Source organism: Meleagris gallopavo, chromosome 8, assembly GCF_000146605.3.
Source record: "Meleagris gallopavo isolate NT-WF06-2002-E0010 breed Aviagen turkey brand Nicholas breeding stock chromosome 8, Turkey_5.1, whole genome shotgun sequence".
Lineage (NCBI taxonomy): Eukaryota > Metazoa > Chordata > Aves > Galliformes > Phasianidae > Meleagris > Meleagris gallopavo.
In genome coordinates, this window is record NC_015018.2 from 17613496 (window position 1) to 17630078 (window position 16583).

The window sequence follows — 16583 nt, forward strand, 5'->3', positions numbered from 1 at the left end:
TGGTTTTGCCATTGCTGTCCTGTAACAGTGATCTACATTGTATGATGTATAAATAGAGGCTTACTGAGAGAAGTAGGAAGTGATCCATCCATTGCTTTGTGATGTTGTCATTTTCTATAGACCACAAAGTGATGACACTTGAGCCCAGAATGCTGTTATTATGTTATAGGATTGCAAGTGCTACTGTGAAATAACTTCAGTCAAAGCATGAAAACACATCTTCCCTCCAGCATTTCTTCACCCTCAGGACACAGCCCACTTACTGTTTCCATTTGCTCTCTGCCTGAAGTGAATTTACTGTATCTTACAGGTAATTTTTTCTCTGTCTACCATTTATTATGCAGCTTTCAAGGGGTCACTGAAAGAGCATTGCAATGTTCTGCAGGACAAACATGTTGTTGATTAATAGACTTTTTAGACTTTGCTTCATGGAGTCTTGTCCTGGTTCACTAGCATCCATTCAAGGAAGCACAACACTGGAAGAACGACCCCTGTTGCAGTCACTGTGGGATTATGAGCCAACATTTTAAACAGAACCAGAATTCTAATTTTAGCCTGTGTGCCTTCAAGAGATAGTAAAGCTTCTTAAGAACCTAACCTTAATTAGAAGAGACAGACAAAGCTTCTTAATCTAAGTCATCACCATCCCCCTTAATAATAAATTACTGTGATAGCATTTCACTTAACCCTGTGGTACTGGGACTAAGCAATCAATTCACATCCCCAGAGCTAGAATCTGTGTGGCTTCTCCATGTGAGTAATCCACCAGCCTATACTTGCTGCTGTTTTGTTCGAGATTGTTTTGGAAGAAGAAGCACTGAATCCTCTATTTTAGATGGAAGTGCTTATACAAAGTCATTTCAGTGCTGGTATCTCTAAGTAACACAAATTACTCAAACTAGCAGTTATCTGGAGTCCAAACATTACACCTTTATAGAGACAAGCGAAAACAGAAGTTACATCAGAGCTGTTAAACTTTGGTTAGTAAACTTTTTTTTTTAAGGGTAGATATAGTGTCTCAGACCACAGCTGAGTGTGAATTAAATGAATTCTGCTAGCAACTATGTACAAATTTTTTTACAAAAAAAAAAAAAGATTAAGCTGTATGGCTATGGAAATAAGAATCTCTTTAAGGTGTAATAAATTACTGCTTTAACATGATATAGAATTAAGTAATATGTTATTTTAAAAGCAAATTGGCAATTGATTTTTAAGCACACTCAGAATGCCCTGTAATTGTGGGCTGTATTTTTAACTTCTGGTTTTCAAGAACAGCATAATGTGATGTTTCACAAAAATGTAACAGTGAATGGTTGGGGAAAAAAAATATTTTTGTAACCAACTTAGGCTGTTTGTTTGATATGAGAGTATAAGTGATAAAAAGATATGATTACCATTGTAGCACTGTATGTATTGAAAGTATTTAAATTCAGTGAAAGCTGTGATCCAGAACCAAACAGATCTGACCTTCAAATAAGCTAACAGTGTTAAGGCAAAGCAGACAAATCAGGGGGCAACAAGGAGATATGTTGCTAACCTTGCAAAAAGGGACTAGCTTGTTCACATGATTGTCACTTGATCTCTTAATTGTCACTTGGCTGTAACACTGTGCATTGGGAAGTGATGCTAGATCTAGTTGAGTCTGAAGGGAAAAATCAGAACAGCAGGATGCAATCACCCACTGTGGAATTTGGCCAGGATATAGGGGTTAGTGTTTTACTGCTTGGGAAAGGTATCAAAGGGTTTTCATCATCTACTTGTACTTGTCTGTGATGTCAAAGACAAATCTTCCATTGACAAGGTAGAAGTATCATTAATGCCATCCAAATGGGCAAATTAACCTAAAACAGTCCTCCCATTCTCATCTTTGCAACAAATATTCATTCATTACATAGGCAGCCTCAAGTCAATAATTTTCCTCTGCAAAAATTTAACCTACCCTTCTGGCATGGATATGAAAGATGAGGCTAACCCATCATTTTGCCAAAAACAACCTGTTCATGACATTTCTTTTCAAATTTGTTTTAGTCCACTTCAGTACATTTTGTTTTATCCTATATTCATGTTTTCCCTCAAGCAGTGATTGAAATTTAGCATCAATGAAAGAAATGGAACTGCTTATTAAAGATGATGAACTAAAGCTTTGCATCTGAATTTAACACATAATAACAGTCACAAAAGAGTAATTTTATATGTGAGGGTCACTTAATGTGCAATTTCGCTTTGTTATATTTGGCAGTCTTAGTAAAGTATAAGTGAGCAACTTAGCTTTTGTCAGCCTTCATCTTTACTGTTGCTGCTTTGTTGACTGCATAAAAATGACAAAAGAGCAATTCTGGGGGGGGATAGGAGCAAAGAAGGGCACATCTAGATTCCTAGCTGAATGCCAGCCCTTTTTCACAGAAATCTATTGGCTAGAGTTGTGGAATTTGTTCAGCTGTGAAATTGTTTTCTGCAGAATCAAAGTATTAATCCATTACCTGGATGGTAGTGAAAAACGAGGTGAAAAAGAGAGATCACAGGACAAACCAGTGAATAAGATGGTGGAGGAATAATTTTTAGGTTTTGGAAATATCAGATCTTTTTTTTCTGGTGTACTTTTAAAGACATGAAGCAAGAGCACATTTGCCCCATTTAGGCACCTTGTAGATAGAAGAACAAAGAATTAAACTTGGGCAGGAGCCAAGCATTCTGTGAACTGAAAGCTTTCTATCACAGCAGAAATGCCTTTCAATTTTCACGGTCTGAAAGACATTCTTGCAAAGTTCTTGCCTTTCTTCTGTCTGGACATCCAGCTCAACTTAGATATTCTATCCTGTATATTGAAAAATACATGGCTATCCCTTTCAGCTTTTAAACTGCTGAGGGGTATAAACAGTGGTAGATTTTGTAAACAGCTGTGCCTGAGGAAATAGCATTTCCTATGTATGGTTTGAACATAAATATCTATCAGAGGCCATCCGCTAGAGGAACTAATTGGTTTTGACACAAGTGAACCAGTGAGAGGCCACACAAGGAGGATCTGTGACAAAACTGAGAGGTTCCTGCTCAGCCTCTAAGCCACTGAGAGTGTGAGGGGTTGCTTGGAGTGACAGGCAAATGGGACAGGGCTTAGGGACTCACCTCTTCCATTTGCACCACTATACCCAGAAAAAGTCTGCATGCAACAGTACTTGCAACCTGGTGCAAACCTACTTCACATGCAGACACCTTAAGCTGGCTGATATTGATTTTGCTTAATTTAAGCACTATGCTGTGTGGAAGTATCTAAATCTCCAACTTCCAAGGACAGCCTCAGAGGCCAGGAAGTATTCCTTCTTGCTGAAGGACACATCAGTAAAACTATGCGCATGTCTAGGAAAGGCGGTCTTTAGCCATCAAGATACAATATTTTTCTTAGCTTTCTCCCTTTCAGCTGTTGTTCTCCAACTCCTTTGCTATGTCTAGCACTCTCTGTCTGCCTGTCTAAAATCACCTCCTGGAAGTGACCAAGGAGACACAAGCATGCTTCTGTATAGCCCACGGTAAAACTTGTATTGGTGGCAGAAGGATGAAGTGGGGAAAAACTTTTTAGAAGCCAAAATTTAAGGCAGAAAACCTCGGGTTTATTCTGCAATACAATTGAGATTTTATTTTATTTTATTTTATTTTATTTTATTTTATTTCATTTCATTTCATTTCATTTCATTTCATTTCATTTTTTTAATTGAGCAATCTGTTTTCAAATCTAAGCTGACCAAATGCCAGAAAAGTTGCAACTTGAAGTGATGTTTTCCTTGGATTTTAAAGGGCTAACAGACTGACTTTAAGGGCTGAAAATGTTTGGCTGTTGTATGCCTTATGTCTTATGCCTAAACTGCAGCTCTGGAACACTATCTCTCAACTCCTTCAGGCTGAGTCAGGGTCACCTCTTTCTTTACACAGCTCAGATAGCAGTAAGGGGAGCATGAAGAACTACCTGCTATGGTATTGTCAGAGGTCCCACAGAGCTTGTGGTTAAGACCTTGTGTACCATTGCCTCAGTATGAAATCCAGATCCATTCAACTCTATTGCAAACTCCTATCAGCAGCAGCGAGTCTAAGCTTCTGTTCTGTATTCTGTCTGCATACGGGAGTAGGGAAGATCAGTAAGTGTCAGCACTTCTAAATGTACCCATTGAGAGTATATTTCTCAAAACTAAACTGTTTCAATGTTTAGTACTTGAAAGAAAAAGCTTGATTTTTAGGAATATCCCCAGTTTCAGTTATGCAAATACTCTGGCACACCAAGGTGTGGGCTTCAAGCTAGATAAAATCAGCGTGTCTATCCTATCTTTTGATTTTCCTCTGTGATTCCACCCTTCAAAGATTAATACCTTATGGTCACGCTTCTTCTCTGAAGTACCTTATTTTTAAGAGAAGCCCAGTGGTGAATTTGTAGCTTTACATCTTTATGGAACAAGAGTTCAGAAACTTCAAGCGGGATTGAAAATTAATTGAAGACTAGAAGTGAATTAAAACACAAATAACACAAATAATATTTGACTAAGGGCAAGACAGATGCTTTTTAAATATCAAGTGTTCCAGGTACCCAGAGGAAAGCTCTTACAGTCTATCTCAGGACATGCTGTTCAACAAATCAAACTTGGAATACAAAATTAGAGGGGATAAAAATAGTTAACATTTGGATGGAGCTATAGTTTTAAAACCATCAGCAGTAATTCCACAGTAAAACTGCAGAATTTATGAATGATATCTCCTGAGCCCAACAGTCTGCTGATGAGGCATGATGAAGGCAGAGCAGTTCCTGTAGGCACAGCTGCAGGAGGAACAGCAACAGCAAGCATCCACCTCAGTACTGACACAAACCTGAGTCAAGACCTGAACCACCACCCTGGTCTCGATGGGAAGCAGCTTAGGAAAGAGGTGTCAGCCTTCAGGATGATGGATGACTAGGACAAGATAATCAGAAAATACTGAGGAGGCACTGAAAACTGGGATCAAGCTGTCTGTCAGTAAGGACCCTAACCCAGTTTTGTTTTGCAACTGATTCATAACAATCCATGCTACAGCAATGTGCAATTGGCTACAGACAAAAGATCACTTCAGCCTGTAACCATGTTATGCTGACCATGTTAAAAATGCTGTGAGCTGTTGATAGTGCCTGACTCCATCTGCTGTGTTGGTAGCAGCTCTCATTGAATGTTTCAGGCTACATTTAGTGCTTGAAGAACAATGCTCTTATGAAAGACAAATACATGCTTATCAAAATAAAATATAGAAATGATTTACTAAGAAATGACAACTAAGTATAGAGCTATTATAGGCACTATTCATCTATGCAGTTTAAAATTGAAAGCCCGAGTAAATTATGAAACAGAAAATATATTAAAATGCAGTTAAAATTGAATTAAGTGAATGTTTTTCACTATCAACAAACTAACGACTGTTACTGATAATCATAGAGGAAATACAGAAAAGCTGTATTGAAAATAAATGCAATATCTTAATAATACTTATATGAATATCTTAGAGGAATAAAAGGAAATAATCTAGGAATATTAGATGCTCTAACTGTGTACTTCTATATTTTCAATGTCTATCTTAAACTTTGACTTCTTTTATAATACATCATAGGACCACTGCAGTAACCCTTTAAAAAATCTTAAATCAATTCTTGACTCATGCTATCATTTACATGTTAACATATTTTTAACCTGGAAGTAAGGATAACAACCAGGTAAAAAGCTAAATAATTGGCAATTTCCTTGCTTAAGTACAGTTCACTATATTTCAGTGCTGCTTTCTATACAATATGTATTATTTTTAAGTATATTAAAATTCAAAAGAGACTGAAAAGAATAAATATCTAGTTTAAAATTAATTTCAATCATAAACTGATTTATTCACGTGTACCATATGCAAATTGTATACTCTGACTCACTGTACAATTGTTGCTATGATTTTTGAGAGAATACATTGACTTCTGCATACCAGAGAGATAAATTCCACTAAGTATGAAATTCAACTCTCTGGAATGTACAGCTGAAACTTATGGGGTTTTAATTTGAATAAGCACTTAATATTAAATGTTTCAGTTCAAATGAAGTAGATAGGTGGAGCCAAATCTGTAAACACTGACAAATCAGAAAGGGAGTTGCCTTGTTGCAAATGTACAACTTCTCATTAGAAAGATGATGCCTCTTAAGTTTTGATCTCGTGATACAGCTTTCAATATATGATAGATTTTCATCCTCTAATGTCAATTAGTTTATTTTATTTCCTTTTTTGAAACATGCACTTTAATCAGTAGAAGAATTAACCAAACTATTAGAGATATTCAGCAATGAAGGGGGATAAAACTTCACTTCTGAAGAGAGCCAGATGTCATTACTAGGAAATCATAATCTTCTACAGACTGTTTTTTAAAAAGTCTCATCTTTGAAGGGGAGAGTTGAAATCTGAGTTCTGCAGGGTGTACCTATCTGAATTTCACTAGCTGAATAGTAGGGTGTTAAAATAGATGTGGCTTTAGTACAAGATCTATGGACAATGTTCCCCAAAGACATAGTGCCCACAGAATGTTACTGATGCCAAAGAAAAACATAGGAAAATTGAATACCATACCAAATCAGGCTTACAGGACCAAATTCCAATTTCCTCTTTCCTTCAGAGGGAACCTGCCTATGAATTTCCAAGAATATTATGCTGTCTGCAGACAGTATGCAAATATATACTCATTCAATAGAAATGCATAAAATCATCTCACTGGATATCTGTATTCAAAGGAAAGTGGTGCTATGTTTGCTCTTGCTAAGCTTATACACTCTATCACCTCCACCCTATCTGACGTCAAACCCTAAGGACCTCACAGAATATTGATCTGTAATAGAGAACTATTGCCATTCCTTCATTTCTTTTTCATATACTTTTCATTAAAAAGTTCATTTTACAGGAGAGCATAATTCAACAGTGCCCTAGAACTGAATCTAAAGCTGTCTATACTGTAATGCTTTAAGGATTAAAGCTTCAAAGATGTGCTGTCTGCTGCTGCAGTGCCAGAAATAGTAGGACAGTAGAACTCAAACACCATGGTAGAATTTTTCTTTTATATTTATTGGCTTACATCCCTTTTTAGGCTTTGTTCTCTGCAATGAGGCATCCCGGATCCATAGGTGGGAACTGGAAACAAAGCATTAAATGTGCTGACTCTGAGGTTAAAAGATACCAACTTCACCCTGAAAAACCTTAGCTCTAGCTAAGCTTAGCTTAGCTCTAGCTACTTCACATGCCAAAGAAAAATGAAGTCCCAAGCACTATGATTTTAGCCTATGCTCCACAGGCCCTACAGAGACTCTCCAGAGCTTCTCAAGGAAGTTACTCTTAATGTAATCAGTGCTACTGTGGTTTGCTGTAGTTAACAGTATGTCACGTAATCTGAAGCTAGCTTTGGTGTCCTGAAATTGTCATAGTTGTACGCTTGTTTGCAAAGATAGCCAAAGCTTCTGAGCTTACTGCTGCTGACTAGCTCTGTCACTTGAGAAAAGCCTTCTTTCAACACATTGCTGTGGATGATGTGGCTTTCTATCAATGCTTCAGATGTAAATAGTATTGCATTTCTCTGGAATTTACACCCAAAAAGTTCTAAATCAGTAATGTTTACAAAGCATGTGAAAAAACTTCCATAAAGTAAGGCTGCTGTTATGTTTGAAACTGCAAACTGTTAAGCAGCAACTTGCCTAGAAACTGAGAGCAATAGAGTAGAAATTAGGAAACCAGTTTCCTAACTGAGGTTCTTTAGTCCTGGGTTGTAACTGCTTGAAATACATCTTTCTGGGGCTTGGAGACCAGTGCTGTTTTTGATTCTTTTTTTTTTTTTTTTTTATAGTACTCTGTGTAAATCCATTAATATAAAACATATTTTAATAGTTTTTTTAGAATCATGCAAGTTGTGTTGTGAAAAAGCAGACTTATCCTTGCCAGAAAAGCAGAAATAATTTATCTGCTTCTATATCTTTACCTTCAATAGAAAGTAAAAAATTAGCTGAGGAACTCTGTACCTTCATGAGTGAAATTCTGTCACAGGTAAATGTCTCTAACTCCATAAGGGACTGAGCACTGGTTTGCTGGAGCAAAATCTGAACAATCCACTATTACCATTTTTAACACAGGCAAGCATCCCTCTACCTGGAATTAGCTAATGTCTTGAAATAAATGATATAAGTTTTATTATAAGGGAACAAACTCTGTAAATATTAGATACTGCTCTACAAAGCAAGAAAATGGACACTGTAATACTTACTAAATTGATAATGAGATTAAGGGAAATAAGTAAGAACCTACCTGTACAAGTTGGACAGATGCTGCATCCAGAATAATCTTTAATCTTCTATATTTTTGATTGATAGCAATTGCTTAGTTCTTCATAATTGTAAATTTTACTACAATCATATTCAGGACTTCCTTGGACTTCTGTTTGTCGCCTTCTGTCTTGCTCTCCTTCTCTCCCTCTCTCTTTCTGCCTTTTGCTCTTTCTCTCTCTCTCTTTTTCTCTCTTTCTACTGCTTTGTTTATATCTCGTAACCAAGCACTGTATGTTCTGGCAAGTGGCTAAGCAAGTAAACAAAAAAGTTCCTTCTCATGCTTGTAAGCCCAGCCTAGCAGCACCTGGTCTGAAGTTGGAGGCAACATCATGGCTGCTGAAGCCGCTTACACTCTTTCCCTTTTTCTTTTTATTTTTTTTTCCTGATAATTCACCCTCCAGGTAACTGAGCGAGCTTTGAGGAAGTGGCTCAGAATAAACCTCTGGGTCCATTGACATACAAGAACTCAATTGGATTACCTGACGCACACGGGAGCATTAAAACTAAAGCCCTGTAGACTGATGTCACTTTCAGCCTCTGCCAATCCAGAGAGAAGGAATACACCAAAGCACAGACTGATGGGCTAAGGGGGTGCATGTTTCTTTCATGAACAGCAAAATCCTTAAGACTGAATCAACAATGTGGATAAGATTTTGATGGGTTTGCTTGACAGAAAACAAACAAACAAACAAAAAAAAAAACTGAAAGAAGGGATTTTCTTTTTTCAGTATTGCTGTAAAATTCTAGTTAATTATTTCAAACTGCAGAGCTTGTGGAGTACTGCAAAACTGTGCTGGGTGTAAGGAAGTGGAAAAAATACCTTAGCAAAATAAAAGTTCTATTGGACTTATTTAAAAAGCTCTACACATTGGTTATTTCTCCACTCTTCCCACTTCTCTTTCTCTTGGCATTTTGCTTTATTCTTTCAGTCTCCAAAACAGTTATCTTCCGGTTTGAACTAATTAGAAATTCCTCTGCCTCTGAAGTCTGAATTCATTCATTCAATTCATTTCCAAGTGTTAAAAAAACTAAGAAGAAGCGATCAAAATATATTTTATGCATTGTAATGGCAGAGATCCACTCTTATTCTAAAATTAATATACAGATAGAGTAGACACCATCTTATTTTTAAAAGTGACACTCAATATTTTGATGACACAGCAGAAAATGTGGTAACACACAAAAGGCCAAAAGATACATCAAGAAAATATTCAGATCAGGTAAAATATCAGAGCTAAAGTCGTTACGCCAGATCCTCATACTGTCTGATTCATCAGCTAACACTCAGCTGTGTTCTTTACATCTTGTTATTCCTTGCACTCTCATCATCTGCATCCTGATTCTTGTCCTTCAGAAGTGCTTTTCCAGAGAGTCGTTGGAGGAAACTTCACTTTCTCCTTCCAACATTGTATAAGCATTCCACAAAACTGAATTTGTTTTTTTTTCTCCCTTTTTCATTGCGATTTGAAAATGTAATTTCAGCCACCATCTCAGTGCATGGGTGTCTCCTCTTCAGATATCTCTCTTCATGTTCATCTGAAAACCTTGGATGGCCTCTGTGCTCGTCTTCATACAACTTGTTATTTTGGTTCAACATGGACAAAATAGCTCTGATAAAGTCTCATTTCCTTACTTTTAACTCCTTTTTTCTTTTTTTAGTCACTGTTATCCCAAGCACATACGCTGAGATTCATCTTCAGTTTGGTCTTCTTCTTCAGTCAACTCTTCTATAATATCTGGACCTTGTCATGTGCTTTTGCATAAAATTTACAAGCTATCTTCTTCTTTATCTATCTGTGAAAAACATGTATTCAGGCTTCCATCACCTTATATTTCAATTGCTGCAAACCTCTCTCCTCTGACAGTGACAAATACAATGTTGCCTTATCCAAAATATCACAGAAACATCCATTTTTCTGAACTCTCACACCGAGTATATTACCCACCTTTTTGCATTCCTTCACTAGTTCCTTGTTTTTGTTAGCAGTAAAATAGACATCTTTTTTTTTTTTTTTTTTTTTTTTTTTAGTAAATCTGCCATAAATTTGCAAGGAATTCAGGTAGAAATAAAACTAGATAGAAAATTCTCGTATCTGAGATGTTTTAAACACAACATCTTGGAATCAGCAAACCAACAGTTACTGTTAAATCTCAGCAACAGCACAGTAGAGACTATTTCCCATGATCACTGGCACTGATACTGAGCTTCTTTTTTAACTTGAAATGGATCCAAATACCAACAGATCAGCTAAAGGCTATTGATGATAAAGAGAAACTCTGAGCATTGATGCACCTCAGAATATATTCAGTCTGATCATCCAAGACAGTCATACTAGCAGGAGAAATCAACACGGAAGTTTGTGGCCGTTCTTTCTCCAGGTAACAAATGGGAAGGAGACATGGAGTTATTTATTAGGGTGCATTTGTAGCTACCAAATCTGATTTAAGTAGATGTGCGTATAATGCTTTTGTGGAGTTAATGGGCATGTGGCTTGTTGAATCATTTTTCTAGAAATAATGTGTTGTGTGAATATGGTCCCATTAAATCAGGTAGAAATGTTGATTTTATTAACTAATCAAAGTGACAAAGTAACTTGTACTCCATTGCTTTAAGAAAATATTCTACTACCATGGTTCTTGTGAAAGCATGGGCCTGATTCTGATCTATCAACACCAATGCAAAACTGTAGTAGTTCTGTTGATGTAAGCAATTGTTCTGGATTTGTGAAATCTAATTCTTAACCATGGTTCCTTCTTGATTCTAAATAGTCATTCAAATGAAGCATGTTAGAATAATATTCACCTTGTATTGATCTGAATTAAGGTGATATTTCAGACATAAACTGAAATTATATGAGAGTTTTATCTGAATTCATTCAATTCACCAACTGTATCCTCTAGTGTGCAGAGATGACTCTTATGTGATTGTGGCAAAGTTTATGTAACTAGATCACTATGAAAGAAGGTTAACAAGATGAAAGACCATTTATCCTAGTGAAGGAACTGCTGGATGGAGGCTTAGGATCTCCCTTATGCTCTGTCCAGCTTTCTGAGACTTGGCAAGGGTTAGAATCCAATTATTCTCTGGCATTAATGCCTTTTCATCCTACAGAAGCTGAAGTGTGGGAAGCTCTTAAAGTTTACATAAAGGTGAGGATTATTATTTACTTCTCAGCTGATGATGGTACATGCAGGCTCTTAGTACTACAATAATGGGTCAAACATGGGGTTTCTATTAAAAAGTGAAGAGTCGCAGTGCTTTTGTTAAGATTCAACAGTTTTTATTTCAGAGCCCCGTAGAGCAGACCATAAACTGCTGGAGTGGCCAGAGACAAATGGAGGTCACTTGAACTTTAAAAAAAAAGAAAAAAAAACAACAGAGAATCTCTCTTTTTGTTTCAAGTCTGCTCAAAATCATACAGTACAATTTAATTACTTCCGATATTGAATTTTCATGCATTATCTCTGTATGCAGTATATATATACAAGTTAAAGATTTGTTTCCATGTGGTTTCTAAGCAGATTGGAGTTGATCCAGTCATCTATATTTAGATTAGCAAAGTAATATAGGGATGTGAGTCTATGCTCTTATTCTGGTTTTTGTAGTCAGGGTTATTTCACATCAGTGTCTTCATGAGGCACTCGGTTGGATTTTTGTAGCTTTGGTCTCAGTTGTGAAGGAAAATAGAAGCCAATATGTAACATGTATAGCTGAACACTCTGTTTCTCTCCAATAAATAATTCCTAAGGTAAACAAAAAAGCACTAACCTGAGGTTGGTGTTTTGCTGCTGTTTGTTTGTTTAATTTGTATTTGAAGTGGGCTGAAAGACAGCATAATTCAATTATTACCTTCCATTGGTGACACTAATGATTTTCTTTAAGAACAATAGGCAAAGGCTGCATCAGACCCCTGGGACTTTCTAAATCTTTAGAAAGATCTGTGGATGGGTAAGACCAAATTGAAACCTCATTTTTAATACAATCTGTTAAATTTCCTTTTGATTCTTTCACTGCTTTTGAGTTACGATGTGAGGCAATAACACGACTGAACAACTATCTCATGTTCGTAATACCTGATTGTAGCTCTGCTGATCCCATAAGTAATTCAGTGATGGGAAATATTCCTATGAGATGTCTTTTAAGACATCTGTATGCAGTATATATATGTCTTTTAAGACATCTTTCTAGGATACAAGAAAAGAGTGTGAAGCAAGTGAACTACTGTTCATAATATAATGTACAAACTGACATCCTTTACTGTGAACTAAATGTTCACAGACTGCAAAGGAGTCATTCTCTAAATAAGAACTATAAATACGTGCCATTAATCTGAGGGGAAAATAAGACTAAAACTTCTTTACAGGTTTCTGGAATACGGCAATGGAATGCCATGTAAATGCATCATGTGTAGTCTTGTTTAAAATAGCCATTTTCCACAGCAATTACACAGTTGGAAGGAAAAAAATCTCTCTCCTCTCTCTTGGAAAAGAGATTCTATCTTTAGTTTGTTGTTGGCCACCACAAAGAAGCCTGCATACATTCAGATATACATTTGTATATCAGATTAACACGTTATTTATGGAATGGAAATATTTTTTCTCTGCAACACTTTAAGTGATCAAAATGATCAAAACATACTGCCGGAATCCAGCCTAGTGAACTCATCATCTAATGTCCTCAGATAATTCCAAACCCCAAGAATACTTCCTAAATTATATGAAAATCCCATGCAAAATTTCAACTGACTAGTAAAACAAAGAACACTGTGCTGTGTTAATGTCAATGCATAGAGCTACGAGGCATATGATTGTGTAAGCACTGTTTCCTAGTGGTTAAACTATACTTTTCTCCACAAACAATTCCAGTTGGCTGGGCATGCTTCACTGACTGTCCATCCTCTGCTGCCAATTCTCTCAGTGTGCCAGCTGATGTACATGGATTGCTCCTTGAATGATGGCAACTCAGACAGAACCTTGCAGAATCAGAGAAGAACGGGTTAATGGGATTAATGACATTTCAGAGGCTAGTTTCTAGATTGGACAGACAGAAAGGTCACATTTACTGAGCTGAAGATACCCTGAAGTGCCCCATCAATACAGTCCCACATTCACAGTCATGTTTATAACCTGTCGCATGGTGCCCCATGGTGGCTGTTTTTCCTCTGTTATATTTCCCAAATTGTTTATCAACAATTCTTGGTTCATTATTTTATGCTTTTTCAGTTTGCATTTCTGCAATTTGGTTTTGGTTATTTTCTGAAATTTTTCCATTTCACTTTCTCTTATGAAATGGAACTTTTATGCCAAAAGCAGCAGTAGAAAGCTTGAGTAAAGATATTACCAAACTATTTTTTACTTCACGTAAACATATATATTCTGGAATTTTCTAAAATGTTTTAAAGTCCGGGCCTTGCCTCCACCTTATCTTCCTTAGCAAACAATATTTATCAATCTGTTTTCATAAAAGGACATGGATGTTGATCCTGGCTTGGATTTATCAAGTGATAGCATGGAAAAGTTGCAATCCCCCGAGTATCCACAGTTCCTGCTGCCCTCTTGAGATCAGGATGAGATGAGGAGACAGTTTGTCTTGTTCATTTCCAAGACGGCTTTCACTGCTGCAAGATACCTAGGTGCTATGTGATGATGATATATAAATGTTTAAAATAATTTTTTTTGAAAATGCTATAACTACAGTGGCTGCACATTTGCAGAGGTGGTGTAGGCTGAGAAGCTGATGAATTTCAACTTTTTGCAATGGAATTTATTGAAAATTGGTTATAGAAAAAAAAAAAACTTGGATGGACCGTTCTTGCAAAAAATGCCTTTATATAGATAACCAAAATAATTTTATAAGAAATCAATACCTGCAGTTCTTCACCTGTTTATCTAATTGTTGTTATCTTGCTCATGCTCTAGGCATGACTAGAATATCTTGTTTCTATTTCCAACTTGTCTAAACTGACTGCAGGCATAATTAAATATTTACTTGCAAAACAGCTATTGTGCTTTAAGGAGTTGCTACGTACTATCTGTTCACTTCAGTCCCACTCGGCTGGAGCTTATTATACCAGTCCATTCTGGTGCACAAAGAAATCATTATTCCTTACTACTGAAGTTCTGTGGGCAAAAATAACAATTTTATGTAGTTTTGAACTGGACTTTATGCCATAATGTCTAATTTTTGATATCTTTATTTATGAAATTTGGGTGGGATACTCAGTTCCATTGCCTTGACTCCAGAGATTTCATCCTGAATTGTTTGTTTTGCAGTTTGTAAGTATCAATGTGTTATAACAGTGTTTTCTACCAAGGCTGTGGTAATTGATAAGAACTTACTGAAAATACTCAGAAATGACAAAGCTACATTCCTAACTCAATTTAATGACTGCTGAATCAAACATTTTAGAATGATATTCATAAACATACCATTATACCTATGCATGGAAGTGAGAAAGATTGCAGTATTTTGACATAATTCAAATTTTTCTGGCACTGTTTTTCTATAAAAGTATTTATTAGACACTCAACAACTGCATAATTTAGAGCAGCAATCCAAAGCCAAGACTAAAGATGCTTGGACAGCCAAACTGAGGAGTTAAAAAGTCACTTAGAAACACCTCTCTGTTAAAAAGTGCCAACTTTGAAAACTATAAAATCTTAATGAGATTTTGATTGTGCCCTGAAAAATAAATGTGACAAATCTGAATCGCAAGCGAAGCACAGTTTTATATCTTAAAGGGACAGACATCCTTCTTTACTTGCAAATCTTAACGCGGTCTTACCTCAAGTAGGATGATCAGGAGCAATAACTCTACCCAAAAGACAAAGATTAACATCAGTGATCTGCAAGGCCACAAACCTTGTTGCAAATACCCATGGTGGCTGAACATGATTCTCCCCACCTGGTTCTTTCAGTGGAGGACTTTTTGCCAACTGAGGGAATTACATGAAGGTACCATGACCTGCATCAGCCAAAATCAGCAGGACCTGTCTGTCTGCAGGAGAAGATGGGTATGATCTACCCAGACTAAGTTGTTCTGCATTGCCTGGGGTTTCACACTACTCCTTCTGCCAAGCTGAATTTTGCCTCTTTCACACATAAACACGGCAGAGAATGCAATGTCTGATCATGATCTAACATAATTCAACAAGGAGTCTCAAACCTAAAAGCTGGCTATGCCAGTTCTGGGACAGTCTCATGGAAATAATGGGAGATGAGGTGGGAGATGCTACCTTGGTAACATCCTTAAAGCCAAGTGGGATCCAGAGACGCCTGGGGGCAGTCTGAGCAGCAGTTTTGTTTTATTTTGTTTTCCTATAATTGTCATGTATGTCTATATGGAACTGCAAAGGAACCGTTTATAACTTATGGGGTCGAAATGGGCTTGCTTATATTGAGAATTTTAAGGTCAGAGAGTGCAGATATTTCCATAAAATGGGAATATGAGTAGTATAGCTTTGTTGAATTTAAGTTTTTCATAGTGCCCCAAAGGGTAAGATTGGAACATCTGAAGCAGCATCTTTACTAGGTAAAAATCTATTCTTTCTTATAGAGATATGGAAAGACAATCTCACTGCATTATGTTGCACCTTCAAAAATGTAGCATAAGCCATTCCAATGTTTGACAATGAGTAAGATGTGAAATATCCATTTTACTGTGCCTAACTGGCAGATTTTATGTATTTTTAAGTACTCTTCAGAAGGTCTTTTTTAGTACTATGCAGTGTAAGCATACAAAGGCTTGTTTCAGCCATATTGACACGGCTTCAAGGCACGGAGTCTGTAAACAGAGGTATTGCTGGAAGAAAAGGAAAAACAGAGGAGGGGAGGGAAAGGAAGGGAAGAATAACAAACAATATTGAAAAAACAAAGCCGAGTACCCATGAGAGTGCCAAGAGCTAAAGGCGGTGGCAATATCTCAAAATCTCACAAATAGGTGCTTAAAATTTAGAGAAACAGTGCCAAGCCAGATACAGAAGATGATGTTACACCACTCCAGACACCCCAGCAATGAGATAAAGCGCTGCCGTGCCAGGCGTGCAAGGGTAAGGCTGGGACTGCCAAGGCCGTGCAGGATGTCTGGGAGCACTAGGAAACGGATGCTCCAGTGCCAAGGCCGGCTGCCGAAGCATTGGAGGGGAGCGTGAAGGCAAACACCTGAAAAACGCAGTTTTGTCACGGCAGGCACAGGTTCAGGGCATAATCCTGGCAAGGAGCTGGCGCCGGGCAGACACCAC